The following is a 20,041-nucleotide window of genomic DNA, read 5'->3' as shown; positions in this document are numbered from 1 at the left end:
AAGCACTGGAAATAAGCAAAATGGCAGTGGATTCCAGCACTGAAGGTGAACATGATTGTACCTTACAGACAAATTGCCTAACCAAGGCCTCATGACTGCCTAAACATACAGATGGGAAAGAGATCTGACACAGACATACTATGCAATGTCTAATCTTCCTGGCCAAATGAAACTTGTATAGTAGATTATGAACCAGACAAATGCCTTAGTAATAAAGAAAACACCTCCATGTTACCTTTTTGGGTTGAGCACTATCCTTTGCATGTGAGACATGTGAACTCATTTATGTCTCAGCACAGCCCTTTAGAAAGTGTGTATTACCAGGCTGAAACCCTGTACAATTGCCAAAACTTAACCATCTTGACCTACAAATGGCAACTGTGCATGGTACAGCCTGCGTTTTGTCTGCATTTTACAGATGAAGGAATCTAGATGCAGAGCACTTAAGTAACTTGCTAGAAAGCGTCAAACTTTTTGGGCCAGGCAACCAGGCTCCTGTTTCTGTGGTCATTACTAACGACCAAAAATACCCTGACTCTCCACCACACTGAATTAGAATGAAAGAAGTGGTTTCTCCCAACCTAAAAATTCTATCCATGAATTGGTGCCATATCATTCCCAGTCTCCACACACCAATCTGTTCACAACATGCCTACTTCTTTTGAAATTATATCATTGTTCACCCTGTCACTCAGCTGGAAACCTCAGAATCAAATTTTATCTTTTTAAAAAAATTTCTCTACCAGAATAAAAAATATTTATTAAGTTTTGCCAGCAGAAGCTGCACAATGATAGGCCATGAGAGCTGGAGGGGGCTTTAGAGATAATCTCACCATGTTCTAAGGCAGACATAGTCACAGGTGGCAGGATCAGGATGAGAGTCTGTATTCCCGAGTTCTAGTCTTTTCTTTCTCTGCCTCAGCTTTCACACTGGACTAATGCTATGGATCTTTGTTTCTCCAGAATGACAGGGCCAATTTTAACTTTTAACTGTTGCATATGACAATAGTTGGGCTCACTGGACACTTCCTCTCTACCAAAAGACTCTTCCAGGTGGTTTACATGTATCAGTTCACGAATCAGTGCAACAACTCTATAATATTTTCTATTATAAACCATGTTTTGTAAATAAGAGACTGAAGCACAGATAAATTAAAGCCATTTACCTCAGGTCACTAAGCTTGTAAACGAGCTCAAGGACATGCCATATACATTTGTAGATGAGACCACATGGCCTTATACCCTTCATTCCAGCCTACCCTTCACTGGGTAAGACTTAGTCTTATCTCCTTTGGGAAGCAATTCCCAATTCTCCCCCACTCTGGCTAAATTGAAAGTCTGATCTACCAAATTCTCAGAGCCCTCATTCAATATCACACTGTATATAACTGATGACTTATTTGTCTTTCTCCACTGGATTGCAAACATCCTGAGGGCAGTGACTGTGTTTTACTCTTTGTAATATTCATGGGATTTGACATACTACCTAATAGTAATCAGTAAATATTTGTTGAATGAATGCATAAAAGAATGAATGGCCAACCTAATTAATCTGCTTGCCTTCAATTTCTCATTATTTCAGCTATCTTTTATCTTGAGGTGAGTTGGGATAACTAGTAAGACATTTAGTGTGCAAGTTCAATGAAGATAAGTAAGCCCTTTGTTATCTTCCTTAAGAACTGTTTGATTTTTGTTCCTTAAACTTTCGATCATAAATTTATCATTCTATTAGCATAGTAATTTTTTCATCCATATCTCAGACACAAATTTGTTTTAAATTTTATACTTTGACTTTTGAGCGTGAATTAAACAAATTTATTTTATTTTACCTAACCTATTAGACCAGAAACTAAGTCCAAATAAGCAGGTAAATAAGTACTTTGACCTTAACACTGAGAGTTCTAGAATATTCATAGTCACATAGGCCTCAGATATCTTTATAGCAAGATATATTTTAAGTGATTTTATGCATAAATGTGTTAGTTCTAAGTGAAGTGTCCAAACTGTTACTATGTCCTCCAATTTGCAATCATCCTCAGAATTCTAATAAATGGCACTAAGTCAATTGGATATCAAGATGGAAAATGTATTATTTCTCATATCATATAAAGAATTAATTCCAGATGGATAGAAGATCTTAGTACAAAAGACAAAACTTAATAAAACCTTTAGAAGAGAACATCTTTCTGATCAAGGCAAGTAACTTGCCTTGAACATCTTCAATCCACTAACTATAGAAGAATAATACTAATATATTGAACCCTATTAAAATTAAGAATTTGTGTTCATCAAAAGAAAAAATTCAGAGAGTAAAAAAAGGAAGCCCCAGTTGGAAGAAGGCATTCACAATACATGAATCCAACAAAGGAATTATATCGAAAATGTATAAAATATATGCGCACATAGTTAAGAAAACGACAAATGGGTGGGGAAAGACTTGAGTGCTTCTCAAGAGAAGAAATCCAAATGGCCAATGAATATGTAAAAAAGATTCTCAGTCTTGTCAGTCACCAAAGAAGTAAAAACAAATCCATGATGCCATACTGGAGTACTGGAATACTATATAGCAATGAGAATGAAACATTTACAAATTCACACAATTTAGATGAATCTCACAAACACAATGTTGAATGAAGAAGTCAAACACAAAAGAATGCATACCATGTGACTTCCTTTATATAACTCCAAAAACTGGTGAAGCTACTCTATGACTTAGAAGTCAAGATAGTGGTTATTTTTGGAGGCAGTAGGTAGGGACTGGATGGGAGCATGAAGAAGGTGTATGGAGTGCCCATGATGTTTTGTTTTTTTGATCTGGAACCTGGAACCTGAGAGATGCTTGAGCATGTTCAACTTCTTGCACTTATGACATATTTACTGTTCCATATATATGTGATAAAAAATAATAAAAATCACACGGAGAAAAACTCTTGGTGAAGGCAATAACCATTACTTCTGTTCATTATTACTTTATATAAAAATGCATATAGCTTTTTGGTGTTTGTTTTTAGCAACATATTCCATTGTGTAAGGAAGAGTCAAGTGTCAGTTTCCTGGGTATCAGGTGTTGAATTGTGTCTTCTACAGACTCATAAATTGAAGCCTTAAACCAGTATTATGATCTCAGAATGTGATCTTATTTGGAAATAGGGTTGTAGTAGAAGTAACAAATTAAATCAAGGTGAGGGCAAACTGATGTAGGGGCCCACTGGTGTTCTTATAAAGGGGGAAATGTGGACACAGATACACATGTGTAGAGGGAAGATGAGGTAAGGACACAGGGAGGGGATGGCTACCTATAAGCCAACAGGAGAGGCCTGGAAGGGCACCCTCCCTCACAGCGTTCAGAAAGAACCAACCTCGCTGACATCTTGGTCTTGGATGTTGGGTTTCTAGTCTTCAGACCTGTGAGACAATACATTTTTGTTATTGAAACCACTCAGTTTATGGTAGGTAGTTACAGCAACCCCAGCAAACCGGGTAAACTGGTAGGTGAAGTAACTTGCCTCTGGATACCCAGCCAGATAACAAGAAGAGACGGTGGTGTTAAAGGTCTTTTGCACTGGGAACACCCACTCCCCACTCCAAAACTACCTCAGCTAGCACCTCACACACTTGGTAAGGCTGCTCTGGGAAATGAAGAATAATGGAAGGTGTTATGCAAAGGGGCAATCCTTTTCCTATTCTGAAGCAATGTAATGCTCTGAGTCATGTGACACATAGAGGAAGATGGAACAGAAGAACCTAAGCATGCCAAACACTTGTATAGATCCTGGGAGGAATCCTCAGAAAGGATATTCTGACCTGGCAGTGTCCTGGGTCTGGAGTACTTCTTTTTTTTTTTTTTTTTTAAATTTATGATAGTCACAGAGAGAGAAAGAGGCAGAGACACAGGCAGAGGGAGAAGCAGGCTCCATGCACCGGGAGCCCGACGTGGGACTCGATCCCGGGTCTCCAGGATCGCACCCTGGGCCAAAGGCAGGCGCCAAACCACTGCGCCACCCAGGGATCCCTCTGGAGTACTTCAAAGAGGTAAAATGGTCCCCTGAAGTATTCCTAAAGCAGTGGTTCCAATCATGCTCTGATCTTGACATTCCTCAGTTCATAGCTTAGGGTTGGCTGGAGCTCCTCTTACCCCTCTTAGCTCTCCCCAATTCTGGATCTCCCTCTTAGATGGAGACCAGACCACTCTTAGATGTCCTTAGCTTCTTTAACCCTCCCTGCAGGGCCAGACTAATGTCTGGAACGCAGAGGGCCCTCAGAAGGTGGCTGGCCAGTACTCATGCTACATGGGGGAGATGGACGGGAGGCCCTTGGATGCCAAGGACTGGGCTGGAGGGGGAGGGCAGGGGTTTGAGGAAAGAAGAGAGAGGAGAAGCTAGGTTCAACCCAGGAACTTTGATGTTAAATTTCCCTTTTGAGTAGAAACCAAGGAAAGCACTGGAAATAAGCAAAATGGCAGTGGATTCCAGCACTGAAGGTGAACATGATTGTACCTTACAGACAAATTGCCTAACCAAGGCCTCATGACTGCCTAAACATACAGATGGGAAAGAGATCTGACACAGACATACTATGCAATGTCTAATCTTCCTGGCCAAATGAAACTTGTATAGTAGATTATGAACCAGACAAATGCCTTAGTAATAAAGAAAACACCTCCATGTTACCTTTTTGGGTTGAGCACTATCCTTTGCATGTGAGACATGTGAACTCATTTATGTCTCAGCACAGCCCTTTAGAAAGTGTGTATTACCAGGCTGAAACCCTGTACAATTGCCAAAACTTAACCATCTTGACCTACAAATGGCAACTGTGCATGGTACAGCCTGCGTTTTGTCTGCATTTTACAGATGAAGGAATCTAGATGCAGAGCACTTAAGTAACTTGCTAGAAAGCGTCAAACTTTTTGGGCCAGGCAACCAGGCTCCTGTTTCTGTGGTCATTACTAACGACCAAAAATACCCTGACTCTCCACCACACTGAATTAGAATGAAAGAAGTGGTTTCTCCCAACCTAAAAATTCTATCCATGAATTGGTGCCATATCATTCCCAGTCTCCACACACCAATCTGTTCACAACATGCCTACTTCTTTTGAAATTATATCATTGTTCACCCTGTCACTCAGCTGGAAACCTCAGAATCAAATTTTATCTTTTTAAAAAAATTTCTCTACCAGAATAAAAAATATTTATTAAGTTTTGCCAGCAGAAGCTGCACAATGATAGGCCATGAGAGCTGGAGGGGGCTTTAGAGATAATCTCACCATGTTCTAAGGCAGACATAGTCACAGGTGGCAGGATCAGGATGAGAGTCTGTATTCCCGAGTTCTAGTCTTTTCTTTCTCTGCCTCAGCTTTCACACTGGACTAATGCTATGGATCTTTGTTTCTCCAGAATGACAGGGCCAATTTTAACTTTTAACTGTTGCATATGACAATAGTTGGGCTCACTGGACACTTCCTCTCTACCAAAAGACTCTTCCAGGTGGTTTACATGTATCAGTTCACGAATCAGTGCAACAACTCTATAATATTTTCTATTATAAACCATGTTTTGTAAATAAGAGACTGAAGCACAGATAAATTAAAGCCATTTACCTCAGGTCACTAAGCTTGTAAACGAGCTCAAGGACATGCCATATACATTTGTAGATGAGACCACATGGCCTTATACCCTTCATTCCAGCCTACCCTTCACTGGGTAAGACTTAGTCTTATCTCCTTTGGGAAGCAATTCCCAATTCTCCCCCACTCTGGCTAAATTGAAAGTCTGATCTACCAAATTCTCAGAGCCCTCATTCAATATCACACTGTATATAACTGATGACTTATTTGTCTTTCTCCACTGGATTGCAAACATCCTGAGGGCAGTGACTGTGTTTTACTCTTTGTAATATTCATGGGATTTGACATACTACCTAATAGTAATCAGTAAATATTTGTTGAATGAATGCATAAAAGAATGAATGGCCAACCTAATTAATCTGCTTGCCTTCAATTTCTCATTATTTCAGCTATCTTTTATCTTGAGGTGAGTTGGGATAACTAGTAAGACATTTAGTGTGCAAGTTCAATGAAGATAAGTAAGCCCTTTGTTATCTTCCTTAAGAACTGTTTGATTTTTGTTCCTTAAACTTTCGATCATAAATTTATCATTCTATTAGCATAGTAATTTTTTCATCCATATCTCAGACACAAATTTGTTTTAAATTTTATACTTTGACTTTTGAGCGTGAATTAAACAAATTTATTTTATTTTACCTAACCTATTAGACCAGAAACTAAGTCCAAATAAGCAGGTAAATAAGTACTTTGACCTTAACACTGAGAGTTCTAGAATATTCATAGTCACATAGGCCTCAGATATCTTTATAGCAAGATATATTTTAAGTGATTTTATGCATAAATGTGTTAGTTCTAAGTGAAGTGTCCAAACTGTTACTATGTCCTCCAATTTGCAATCATCCTCAGAATTCTAATAAATGGCACTAAGTCAATTGGATATCAAGATGGAAAATGTATTATTTCTCATATCATATAAAGAATTAATTCCAGATGGATAGAAGATCTTAGTACAAAAGACAAAACTTAATAAAACCTTTAGAAGAGAACATCTTTCTGATCAAGGCAAGTAACTTGCCTTGAACATCTTCAATCCACTAACTATAGAAGAATAATACTAATATATTGAACCCTATTAAAATTAAGAATTTGTGTTCATCAAAAGAAAAAATTCAGAGAGTAAAAAAAGGAAGCCCCAGTTGGAAGAAGGCATTCACAATACATGAATCCAACAAAGGAATTATATCGAAAATGTATAAAATATATGCGCACATAGTTAAGAAAACGACAAATGGGTGGGGAAAGACTTGAGTGCTTCTCAAGAGAAGAAATCCAAATGGCCAATGAATATGTAAAAAAGATTCTCAGTCTTGTCAGTCACCAAAGAAGTAAAAACAAATCCATGATGCCATACTGGAGTACTGGAATACTATATAGCAATGAGAATGAAACATTTACAAATTCACACAATTTAGATGAATCTCACAAACACAATGTTGAATGAAGAAGTCAAACACAAAAGAATGCATACCATGTGACTTCCTTTATATAACTCCAAAAACTGGTGAAGCTACTCTATGACTTAGAAGTCAAGATAGTGGTTATTTTTGGAGGCAGTAGGTAGGGACTGGATGGGAGCATGAAGAAGGTGTATGGAGTGCCCATGATGTTTTGTTTTTTTGATCTGGAACCTGGAACCTGAGAGATGCTTGAGCATGTTCAACTTCTTGCACTTATGACATATTTACTGTTCCATATATATGTGATAAAAAATAATAAAAATCACACGGAGAAAAACTCTTGGTGAAGGCAATAACCATTACTTCTGTTCATTATTACTTTATATAAAAATGCATATAGCTTTTTGGTGTTTGTTTTTAGCAACATATTCCATTGTGTAAGGAAGAGTCAAGTGTCAGTTTCCTGGGTATCAGGTGTTGAATTGTGTCTTCTACAGACTCATAAATTGAAGCCTTAAACCAGTATTATGATCTCAGAATGTGATCTTATTTGGAAATAGGGTTGTAGTAGAAGTAACAAATTAAATCAAGGTGAGGGCAAACTGATGTAGGGGCCCACTGGTGTTCTTATAAAGGGGGAAATGTGGACACAGATACACATGTGTAGAGGGAAGATGAGGTAAGGACACAGGGAGGGGATGGCTACCTATAAGCCAACAGGAGAGGCCTGGAAGGGCACCCTCCCTCACAGCGTTCAGAAAGAACCAACCTCGCTGACATCTTGGTCTTGGATGTTGGGTTTCTAGTCTTCAGACCTGTGAGACAATACATTTTTGTTATTGAAACCACTCAGTTTATGGTAGGTAGTTACAGCAACCCCAGCAAACCGGGTAAACTGGTAGGTGAAGTAACTTGCCTCTGGATACCCAGCCAGATAACAAGAAGAGACGGTGGTGTTAAAGGTCTTTTGCACTGGGAACACCCACTCCCCACTCCAAAACTACCTCAGCTAGCACCTCACACACTTGGTAAGGCTGCTCTGGGAAATGAAGAATAATGGAAGGTGTTATGCAAAGGGGCAATCCTTTTCCTATTCTGAAGCAATGTAATGCTCTGAGTCATGTGACACATAGAGGAAGATGGAACAGAAGAACCTAAGCATGCCAAACACTTGTATAGATCCTGGGAGGAATCCTCAGAAAGGATATTCTGACCTGGCAGTGTCCTGGGTCTGGAGTACTTCTTTTTTTTTTTTTTTTTTAATTTTTTTTTTTTTTTTTTTTTTTTTTTTTTATGATAGTCACAGAGAGAGAAAGAGGCAGAGACACAGGCAGAGGGAGAAGCAGGCTCCATGCACCGGGAGCCCGACGTGGGACTCGATCCCGGGTCTCCAGGATCGCACCCTGGGCCAAAGGCAGGCGCCAAACCACTGCGCCACCCAGGGATCCCTCTGGAGTACTTCAAAGAGGTAAAATGGTCCCCTGAAGTATTCCTAAAGCAGTGGTTCCAATCATGCTCTGATCTTGACCTCTTTGAGGATTCATGGAAAGTCAAAAGTGGCTTCATCAGACAAGTGTCCATACTCATCTGATTTAAGAGTATAGGGAAGGATTTTTAGGGCAGAGGATTGGTTTTTGATCTCTCTTCTAGAAAACAAAGATGGATGGCTAAAGATATGGGGTTTCCACTTATCATCTCAGAGGGAGTCAGCAACAACTGGTCTTCTCCAAGACTCAAAGGTATCATTCTGGAAACTTTGTAACTTCCCTCCATTGGTTGTTTTTTCTCTTCCCTTATCTTTTCTTCCAGAACAATGAGCAGTTAATTACTTAAAACACAAAGAAACCATGTGGCTGCCTTCAGGGGCAGGAAAGGAAGAGGAAGCCTGAGGATGGAACCTACTCCACAGCCAGGTATGGGGAAAGAGTGAGTAACTAACTGATAGGAGAAGAGCACAGGTAAATCAACCCTCAGGACCTGTGGTCAATAATGAAGAACATCATTCCCTGGGGCAGAGTTTTCATTCTCCTCCTTTCAGAATTTCTAATATTTCATTTTAACTCCATTTGCCAGCATACTCTTTTTTTTTAAAGATCTTATTTGTTTATTTGAGAGAGAGCGAGAGAGAGCAAGCACAAGTTGGGGAGGGCAGAAGGAGAAGCAGACTCCCTGCTGAGCAGGAAGCAGATGTGAGGCTTGATCCTGGAACTCTGGGATCTTGACCCGAGCTGAAGACAGATGCTTAACCGACTGAGCCACCCAGGTGCCCCTGCCAGCATACTCTTGTTGCTGTGAACTGTGCAGGACTATGGGAAGCTAAATCACTAACTGGGTCTGGTTAGGAAGGTGAAGAAGGGGAAATAAAAACATGTGAGTATTTTATATTTTACACTGAAGATCTTTACTGAAAGATTTCACAAACTCCAAAGCTATAACTGGTTAAACATCGCTCAGAGAGTGGGGGGCGCTAAAGTTTAAAGGCAGGTGGCATACCTTGTTCAGCATCATATTTGCAGAGCTAAACACCCTGTCTGGCACATGGCTGATTCTCCAAATGTATTAATAAATGAAGGCATAAAGGAATGAAATGGTCATGAGACTTGCAGTCATAAGATTTGGATACTAGTGTACATTCATCCATTAAATAGATGTGTGACAAGTCACTTTATGTCTTTGGGACTGGCTTTTCTATAAAGTGGGGGAACTGGACTGCATATAGAGGAGGTACTCGAACACTCTATCACTTAGAATATGAATATACTTAGTTAAGGCAATGCTATTTGCAGTGCCCACTCTGTACAGTAGATAAGAAGGTGTGGTATGGGCCGACACGTAGCATGTCCAGGAGTTCGGGGAAATTTAATTTGAGAAAATTTCACTCTGTCCTTCAGAAAGTGAGACCTAAATTTATCTAAGGCGCAGTCCTGTGATCTGTAATGCACTCAGTGGCGCTTGCATAACTATTGCTTCAGGCAGGGAAGGGACCAAAGTAGGAGGAAGAGAAGGGAGAGGCAAAGTCTGAATTCTCCTAGGGAGAGAGTTTTGACAAGTACGACTGCTCTTTTGGATGAGAGAAATTAACCCTTTCAGCCCATCAGAGATTCCCACCACTTTGAGAATAGTTTTGGAAGTGGATCTTAAGGCTCTCCAAGTCTTTTGGAGAAAGAGAACAAGTGCCCATCTTTTAGATCATCTGCTCATCTTCAGGGCAGATATGTCCTGGAGGTCTTGCATAAACAAAACACAATTGAAATACAATTCAACTGGGACACCTGGGTGGCTCAGTGGTTGAGCAAATGCCTTCTGCTCAGGGTGTGATCCCAGGGTCCTGAGATTGAGTGTCGCCCCAGCCTCCCCACAGGAGAGCCTCTGCCTCTCTGTTTCTCATGAAAAAAATAAATAAGATCTTAAAAAAAAAAAAGAAATATGATTCAATTCAGAATGAGACAACAGCTACAGTGTAAAAGAAAAATACAGATTGACATGAACTTGATTTCATTAATATATATCTTCTTTACATTTATGTCTTATGTGAAATTAAATGGACAATTTCTCTTAAGCTTTTGCTAAATGGCTCTAACTTTATTAAATGAATATTGTTCATCTTTACGATGATATTTTAATGGAAAAAACAAACTGCTGGTGCTACCCATACACGTTTTTATATGAAATGTTGTTTCCCGAAAATAATAAGCAAAACCTTCGATATAGGTACATGTACTGAAATGTTACACACAGCTTCTTTTGTTCAGTTTATCAAATTCTCCTGGGCAGATTCCTCCAGTTTTTTGACAGTGTTGTGCACTGGCAAATCTAACTTTACTAGAAGTAAATGGTTTCAAATATATTGGGACCAGACACATAATTTAATGGTCTTCCTAACTTTCCAACTATCCTGCCCTCGAGGATGCCAGGGTTTGTGTGATTTTTGTGGGATGTGTCCTCTGACTGACCTGGGATAAATAAAGCATCATTTTTCTAAAATGATCTAAAATGTGACGTGTTTTCACAATGACTTTTTCCTTATTTCTTGGCTCAGGAAATATGATTCTTGTCTCCTACAGTTGTCCTGTTATTCACTAGTGAATATTACTGACCCAACAACTCCTCAGCTGAGGTAGAAGAATGCATAGTGGATGGGAGAGTCTTGTTTTTTCCACATACATTTGCAGGGAAGTCTTTGCTTTCCCTTCCTCACCTCAAATGTATGGCTCAAGAGTTTGGAGCCACCTCTGAAGGAGCCTGGGATGTTAAAATACCTTAAAAATAACAAAAAATATAGTATGTCCAAAAGCCACAGGGAACACATGTCAACTATAGCTTAGAAATGCTTTTGCTAGACTGCAGAGGTTAAGGATAGAAACTTATCAAGGACTTTTAAAATAAACCATGATGAAAACAATAAACACGCGCTATTCTTAGTGTTTGATAATTATAGTGAGAACGATTTTGTCACTGCCTATTTAATCACATTGTTGACTACACAAAGAAACATACGATATTCTTTGTGTTGGTAGAGGCGTTAGAGTTAAAAAAAAAAAAAAAGCCTACTGAATCAAGACATTACCTGAAATCAATTCTTTTTTTTTAAAGTAGGCCTCTGAGTTAGTCATAAAACAATCTCCTGCTCAATGTACCTGGCAAAAAGCCCCGTATTTCACACTGTTTGATTCCCACTGACTACACCGACCTGGAAGGATTTCATGATAGCAGTGATAAACCTAAGCACCAAGATTCAGGTATCTGATCTTCTGTTTCATAGTCCCATGGAAGTACTTGAATCAGTTGTCCCCACATTTTGTACCCTAACTGTGCTGGTTATGTATGAAGCACTTGGGGATCCTCATGTCCCAAATCCTGATTCAATTAAGTGTAGGATGGAGACAATGAAATGTGTATTTCTGTTACCCCTGGATTAAGATTATCACCCTGAAACCACCAATAATTCCCCAAAGGGTACATAAATAAAAAATATATTTGCCTCATTATTGAAATAAAAATCGAAGGTGACACTTTACAGTAAATCCGTGCTCAGAGGTAACAGATTTCAACAACTAAGTAATACTGGGGTTAATTATCCTCTCTACCTCTTGGGGCTCGAGTTTTGTCTGTATGAGTGCCCACCCTTTATATAGGAGTTCAAATATTTGAGTAACTCTCAAAAGTGATTATCCTCAACACTATCTTCTGCTCTTCATACTGGCACGTTAACATTAGCTACACTAGTCAGACAATAAACAGCATTGTCATGACACCAATGGCTATAATCATTGAGGAGCGTCTAGGAAGTCAATTTACAATTTATAAACTGAACGTTTGAGTCTCCCAAAAATTCATATGTTGAAATCTACTTCCCAATGAGATGGTCTGGAGGTGGGACCTCTAGGAGGTGATTAGATCATGAGGGTAGAACCCTTATGAATGGGATTAGTACCTGTATATAAGAGACTCCAGAGAACTCCCTTGCCCCTTCCACCACGTGAGGTTACAATGAAAAGATGGACACCTATAAACAACAGAACAGGTTATGGAGCCCAGAAATGAAACTATGTTTTATGGTCAATTAATCCATGACTAAAGAGGCAAGAACATACAATGAGGAAAAGATTTGATAAATGGTATTGGGAAAACAAAACAGCTACCTGCAAAAGAATGAAACGGGATCACTTTCTGACGCCATACACTAAAATCAACTCAAACTGGATTAAACCTCTAATATGAGACTTAAAACTCCTAGAAGAAAAATAGGGAGTAAACTCTTTGACATCAGCCTCAGCAACATCTATAAGCCCAGGAGCCCAGCCACCAAAACTGTTAGAAATAAATTTCAGTTTTTATAAACCACCCAGTCTATGGTACTTTGGTATAGCAGCCTGAACTAAGACTACCCCCTAATATGTAAAACAAATGTAAAACAAATCTATTAAAATTATAGCCAGTGAGTTTACTTCCTAGATCAAGGGTTGTCATTTTCTGTAAAGGGCCAGATGTATTAGGCTTTGCTGGTTACAACTACTCACTGAGTAGAACACTAAAGTTCCTAGACAATATGATGAATAGATACATGACACTGGCTGTTTTCCAATAAAACTTTATTTATGGATTTTAACATTTCTTTTTCATATAATTTGCTTGTGCCATAGAACATTAGTCTTTCAATTTTTTTTTTCAACCATTTAAAAACATAAAAACCATTCTTTGTTCAAGGGATATATAAAAACAGGCAGGAGCCAGATTTGACCCTCAGGCCACATAGTATGCCCACCCCAGGGCTAAAGCACTGAGTGGATGTAGTCATTGTCAGAGTCCAGAGCCCTGTGAACTTGTTTCTTCTGTACTTTGGATTGCGTTGTTCTTTGGTCATAGATTGCATTCCTGCATCAACCCACCACCTTGCAAATGCACTGGAGTCCCAGAGAGAAGATGTATGAAATTCACTGCAAAATCTTCACTCCTACAGACACCCTATGTATTCACATCGTGTTGCCCTGTAAGATATATTATGAACATCAAACAAGGCCCAGACTTACCATGGACCTGTGACGTCTTCCCCACTGTCTATGTTTGAGGTTCTTCACGTGTAAATCTAGACTTGATAGAATGGACCTCAGGGAGGTCCTGCACAGCCTTGCCATGAAAGTAGAAATTAAAAAAAAACACTCAGAAATAAAAACTTATTTTTCATCAGATTGTAGGTTTTGCTTTTGAATATCTCTTTATGGTTTCATCATGAACTTAAAGCCTATTAACAGAGTCTGTTCTGGTCTCCTGCTTCCTTCCAGCTAAGTAGCATGAAAGGGATGAGAGAAGTTGATGGTTAATAGAGAGCTATGAATGTTCAAAGGTTCACTCTATTAATATAAGGATAGCATTTCCCAAAGTGTGGCATGCTGAATGCTGACTGTTAGATGTTCTACCAAAAAAAGCATTTCAAGGTCAAATAAATTTAGGAAATGTAGCATAAAATATCCCTTCTTTCTTGATTCTAAGTGTGCATTAGTAAATTAAAGGCTCTGAGGATTCCTGCAATAAAATTGCTTACCTAGGTTAAATCAATTGTTTCTGAAACTTAAATGATCAGGAAAGCTTTTTTTTTTTTCCTTCACTTAACTGTTACGCCAAAACACTAATGATCCATAGACTACATTTTGGGAAATGCTGATATAAACAAGGGGGAAGCATAGAAAGGCTTTAAGCAGGGGACTGAATTATGTTTTAGAACCAATCCACTCTGATAAGGATCAAACCTTTCTCTCCTAATTTTTTTCATTTTAGGAAATGACCCTATATTCTATTCATGTGCCCAAGCCAGCAAAACAGGAGCCATATTTATTACTAGGGTAATTTTTAAAGAGGTGATAAACTATTTGATGGTTTAAAAATAATCCCAACAGTATAAATGATAGTATGAAAAGCAAAAGTATCTCCCTCCTCTCTCTCTCACCTCTACCCCAACAGCCTGGTATATTTTCCAGAGGTTCCAGGCAGGGTTACCAGCTTCCATTTCATTTTTCAGTTCTTGTGGCAACTCTAAATCATACACACATGAGTCTATTGCTTTGGATTACAAACTTTCAGCAGTATCTGACTGAAAGAATTCATTCTCTCACTTCTTTTTGCCTCACACACCTCTCATTTCCAACCTATCAACAAGTTCTACCAATTCTCCTTCGAAATACATCTCAAGTCTGTCCACTTCTCTCCACTTTCCCTGTCAGTACTGTCATCGGCACTCTGCCTAACACTGGTCATCCTTCTGCCAATCCTTTATCCTTCTTGTCCTTTGTCTTTATTGCACCCATAGAGATCTCTTTAAAATATGGCATCAAAATCTTCAATGGCTTCCCACCAAAATAAAATTCAAAATCTCTGTCAAAATCTGTGAGGTGTTACACAAGCAGAGTGTTCCTTTCCCACACTCATGTCTAGCCTCTTGGCAATCTCCTCACCAAACTCCGGCCACATGTGCTTCCTTTCTGTCCTCTGAACACTTCCAGGCTTTTCCTCTCCTAACCGCCTTTCAATTTGCTACTTTCTCTACCCAGATGCTTTTCCTTCCTTTTCTTTTTTTCCCAAGCTAACCCCCCAAGCTTCTTTCAAATATCAATGTAAATCTTTCATTGTCCATGAGACCTTCCCAGAGCATCAAAACTGAATTGGTTCCTGTGTGTTTTTTTTAAAGATGGATTTATTGATTTATTGATTTCAGAGAGTGAGTGCTTGAGAGCAGGGCAGAGAGGCAGAGGGAGAGGGAAAGAGAAACTCAAGCAGGCTCCCTGCTGAGTGTGGAGCCTGAAACATGAAACACAGGGCTCGATCTCAGGACCCTGAGATCAAGACCGGAGCTGAAATCAAGAGTTGGACACAACCACCTGAGCCACCCAGGTACCCCTCCTGTATTGTTTTTTTTTTTTTTTTTAAATAGCGCCTTGTTCTTCTTCATTCTACTTCCAACAATTTGTTATTACATTTTATTTTCTTAAAAGTCTGTAAGTTCCACAAGATGGGGAACACATCTGCTTTATTCAACACTAAATGTGGAAAAACTGGCACTGTGTCTAGTTACAGAAGAGGCTTACTAATGATTTATTACATGAATGAAGCTAGCTACTGCAAAGTTCTCTAATGGTTTTATCTCCAGCCTTTTCCCACATGAAACTTTAGGTCCAACCAGATTTTCATTATTTTGCACACTAATCACCCAGAACACTCAATCATTCATCTCTGTCGGGAGCAGAGCTCTAAGGAACGTCTCCTGGAACTCTCCTCTAAAGCTTCCTTAGCCATTTCAGTTTTTTCTGTTCTTGGAAACTCGTTGTACTTATATTCTGTACCAGTCATTTAGTGTGTGCTCTTATATTGCCGTGTAACAACTCATCTGTCAATGTTAATTAACACCTTATCTTTATAGTTTGTCTTGCCAATGATGTCATAAGTCTATCAAGCACAAGACCTGGTACTTCATAACCTAAAGTACACAACATGCCTCTGCAGAATAGTTGTATGAAAGGAGTCTCTAGCTACCACTTTTACTGCCCTCATTTTCAGACTTTGATATGGGAATTTGACTCATTTCCTTTCACTGTTCTCTTCCTCAACATTTTGGAGTGTGTTGCCATCATACTGGGAATAAAAGCTGGGATAAAGGTAAATAGTTAAGGGAGGAAAGTCAGGACAGAGAACTTGCCTGAAGTTTCCCAGCTCCCCTAGTGTTAAAAGAGGTGAAGACAACTTGGTAGAGGACTGGGTGTACATTATTCTTCTAGGTATCTCTTAGAATATTTAAAAGAATGACTTGCTCAAGATTTGGAAAATATGGATTTTTAGAACTTAAATGAAGCAAAAAGATTTCATTCATTCACTCAGCTTCTCATTGTCCGATTTTTGGATGAATTGGACCCAAAGAGCCGTTTAATTCAGGAATCATCTTGGGGATCCAAGAAGTTATTCTGCACTTTTACTTGCCAATCCCAATCTTGTCCAAATAGTGGTTTATTTTTTATTTTTTATTTTTTATTTTTTTTCAAATAGTGGTTTTTAAGGACTATTTAAATACTGAGTATCTTAGCTACTTTTTGTTTTATTTTCTTCCCCACCAAAATATAACGGTTATTAAACAAGTCCTGCCACTGATCTTCCTCAGGCTACTTCTGAAACATGGAATAGAAAAGTTAAGCCTATAAGAATAGGATCTTTGTTAGCATAAAACTGTTCAAGGGAAGAAGATATATTTACAGTTATTATCTCTTTACCTAAGTGTATCATCACAACAACCTTTTAAGATGAATACAGTAGCAGATCTAGTGTGTTAGCTTTATTTGGTCAGCATGGAAACTGGGCATGAGGAGGAGGGGCTTAATGATATAGGTATCTAGCAGCGAACTTCCTGGTTTGTGTTGCAGAATTCACCTGAAATGTAGGATCACTGTATCACAACACTGTTATTCAGTAATTTCTAGAACAGGATGGTTAACCTGGGGTCAGGGCTGGGTACAGAATTTGCAGGATCCAATATAAAATGAAAATTTGGAGCTCTTTGTTTGAAAATTATTAAGACAGCTGACAGTGACAGCAGAACATTAAACCAAGCACGGAGTCCTTCATTAAACTGTGACTGCACAGTTTGCCTTTCCGAGAAGCCGGCCCTGCGCAGGGCCTCTGCACATCTGATACTTGGTTGGGTATCAAGGAGGCTGTGAACTCCTGAGATTGTAGGCAGAATTCTTTGCTAATGTGCATATGTTTGTTTTTCATATTCCATAGCTTTTTTTTTTTTTAATCAGATACTTAAAGTGGTCTGTTAACAAAATAAAGCATCAAGAATGCCTCTTCAAGAGTAAAAAAATGTTCTCACAGAGCCCAGAATGTTAGGGACAAGCAGGCTGGTGGTCACTGCGCATGATCCTTCTGGAGACTGCCTGTGAATGAGTTTTCATGACTGCACCGGAGTTAATCCAAAAAAACACAGAATTCTTAAGGCTGCCCAAATGTGGCCAGAAAGAAATACACTCAAACTGCATCTTCAGATGATAGGAGAGCAAATGGTGAGATGTTCAAGGTGATCAAATTCTTTATGAACCCCAACGTGACACCCAAATATGAGCTCTTTGATTGATCTTTTGCCCCCTTCAAGAAAGCTTCTCCTTCTTTTGTAATGAGATGTCACATTCCCTCCTTCAAATAAAGGAGAAATGCTTCACGGCAAGATTCACCAACTCCCGGTGTAGGAGTGAGGCAGGAATCGGTTTTAAAAAAGAAGGTGCAGAAAATGCCCTCAGAAATAGAAAGAGTCCTCTAAAGATATGCACCCTGAGACACACTCCAGATGAAATATTTCAATACCCTAGTCTGGGGGGGGGGGGGCGGTAAAACACCATGGCCATCTCTTGGGAGTCTCACAAACAAATATTCCTAACGTGCGTTTTACTGAAAAGCCTCCTCTCGCAATTCGAGTGGCTTCTTTAGTCCTTTGCCTTTTCAGCCGAAATATTCTTGCCCCTCAGCCAGAGGTCCAACTCACAGAACTGGGGGTGGAGAGCTGAGCAATTGTAACCACACGGTAGGGACGCCTGGGTGGCTCAGCGGTTAGCACCCGCCTTCGGCCCAGGGCGGGAGGTGACCCTGGAGTCCCGGGATCGAGTCCCGCATCGAGCTCCCTGCGTGGAGCCTGCTTCTTCCTCTGCCTGTGTCTCAGTTTCTCTCCCTCTCTGTGTCTCTCATGAATGAATGAATAAATGAAATATTTAAAAAAATAAAAGAAAGAAACCACACGGTAATTCTCCGATTTCCTTTCTCACCGTGTCAAACTTCTCTCGATGCACCTCGAACAGGTAGAAACGTCCGATTAACCTTTCTGGGTTCCTCCGTTGTCCCTGCCCTGCCCTGGCTCACAGTCCCATGGAACACCCCACACGGTGCCGTGGAGACCGTGGAGCACCCCACACGGTCCTATGGAACATCCTACACGGTCCCGTGGAGCACCCCACACGGTCCCATGGAGCACCCCACACGGTCCCATGGAACACCCCACACGGTCCCATGGAACACCCCACACGGTCCCGTGGAGCACCCCACACGGCCCCCAGCCACCAAAGCTCCTGCGGATGCACCAAAGACCTGGTTGCTCACACCAGGCCACCCCTCCATCCAAGTGTTCGTGCATTAAGTCTGCGCATCCCGCGAGGCGAGGCGGAGGAGCAGCCTGGCACATGGGACGCTCTCCCAGGGTGTCCAGGAGTGAGGCGGCTCCTCATCGCCGGAGTGAACGGGATCTCCGGGTCCCCCCCCCCCCCGCTCTCTGCACCACGCCCAGGCCGCAGGGACACGCGGACCCCGGCGCGCGCGGCGGTGGGAGGGTCCGGGGCGCGGGGCGCGGGGCGCGGGGCGGGGGCGCGGGGCGTCTCTCCGCGCAGGGAGGCCGCGGACCCGGCCGGCCCGCACGTGGCCCCGGGGGCCGCGCACTCTTCAGGCTCGGCCGGGGTGCGGAGGCCGCCGCCAGGCCCGCGGGGCGCCGGTCCCCCGCCCGCTCCCCGCTCCGCGCTCCGGGCCGCCGAGCGCGGCTCCCACGTCCCCCCGGGGCCGCTCCGCCCGGGCCGGGCCGGGCAGCGGGGGCCGGAGCCGCCCGGAGCGCTGCCCCCGGCCTCCGGGGCCGCAGGGACCCGCCCTCCCGCGCCGCCGCCGAGCCCGCCCCGGGCGCCCCCAGCCCCAGCCCCAGCCCCGGCCCCAGCCCCGCGCGGCGGGCGAGGCGCGGGCTCGCGGGCTCCGGGCTGCGGCGCTGCCGTACCTGGTCCTGCGCGCGGGCGCGGGCGGGCGGGCAACTAGTGGTCCTGCGAGGCCCGGAGGGCTCCGGCCGCGGGGAAGCGCTCTCGCTCTCGCCTCCCAAACGTGACACTATATATCCGGCTCCGCGGCTGGGTGTGGGGCGGGAGGAAACCACCCTCCCTCCGACCTTCCCCGTAGCCGCCGCGGCCTCGGCGCGGGGCGCAGTGGCGGCGGCGGCGGCGGCCTCGGCCGCGGCGGGAGGAGCGCGCGGGGCTGGCGAGGGCCCGCGCAGGCCCGCCCCGCGGCTCCCATTCATTCGGCGCCCAGCAGCCGCGCGCTATTACTCCCGGGCTTGCTTTTTTTTTTTTTTTTTAATCGATGGGTGAGGGCGAGGGGAAAGGCGCCCCTCTCTGGCCTCGAAAAGAAGAGCTCCCACACCTTGCGAGAGAAACAGAGGAGGAGGAGGAGGAGGAGGATGGAAGTGGGGGGGGGGACAGAGACAGAAAGTCTGGGGTTCTAGTCTGAATGCTGGGGGGCACACCTCCCCCCCCCATCCACCCGAGGAGAAAATACAGGCTCAAAATCCGAGGTCACTGAGCTTGGGTACCCCCCCCCCCCCACAGTGGGAGGGATGCTCTTGTATCCGCTCCGCTCTGCGGAGGCGGTGACCCACCGGCGCAGCGTCCTTCTGGAAATCCTGGAGGAGTGGAGGCCCGCTCTGCTCCTCCCCGGGGTTTGGAGGGCAGACTTGAGGC

General features: G+C 42.2%; 1 protein-coding gene across 2 annotated transcripts in view; it reads right to left on the bottom strand.

Annotated features, from left to right (window-relative positions):
- The window catches only part of FAR2 (fatty acyl-CoA reductase 2), a 136,236-nt gene extending 116,617 nt beyond the window's left edge, over positions 1 to 19,619 (bottom strand). For both annotated transcript variants that reach the window (XM_041736144.1, XM_041736143.1), the window contains exon 1: positions 19,309 to 19,619. The gene's annotated coding sequence lies outside the window, so the exon portion shown is untranslated. The remainder of the gene's footprint in view (positions 1 to 19,308) is intronic.
- Positions 19,620 to 20,041: the final 422 nt, after the last annotated feature.

The sequence above is a fragment of the Vulpes lagopus genome, chromosome 21 (assembly GCF_018345385.1).
Source record: "Vulpes lagopus strain Blue_001 chromosome 21, ASM1834538v1, whole genome shotgun sequence".
NCBI classification, from domain to species: Eukaryota; Metazoa; Chordata; class Mammalia; order Carnivora; family Canidae; genus Vulpes; species Vulpes lagopus.
This window is presented reverse-complemented; position numbering and strand designations above follow the sequence as displayed.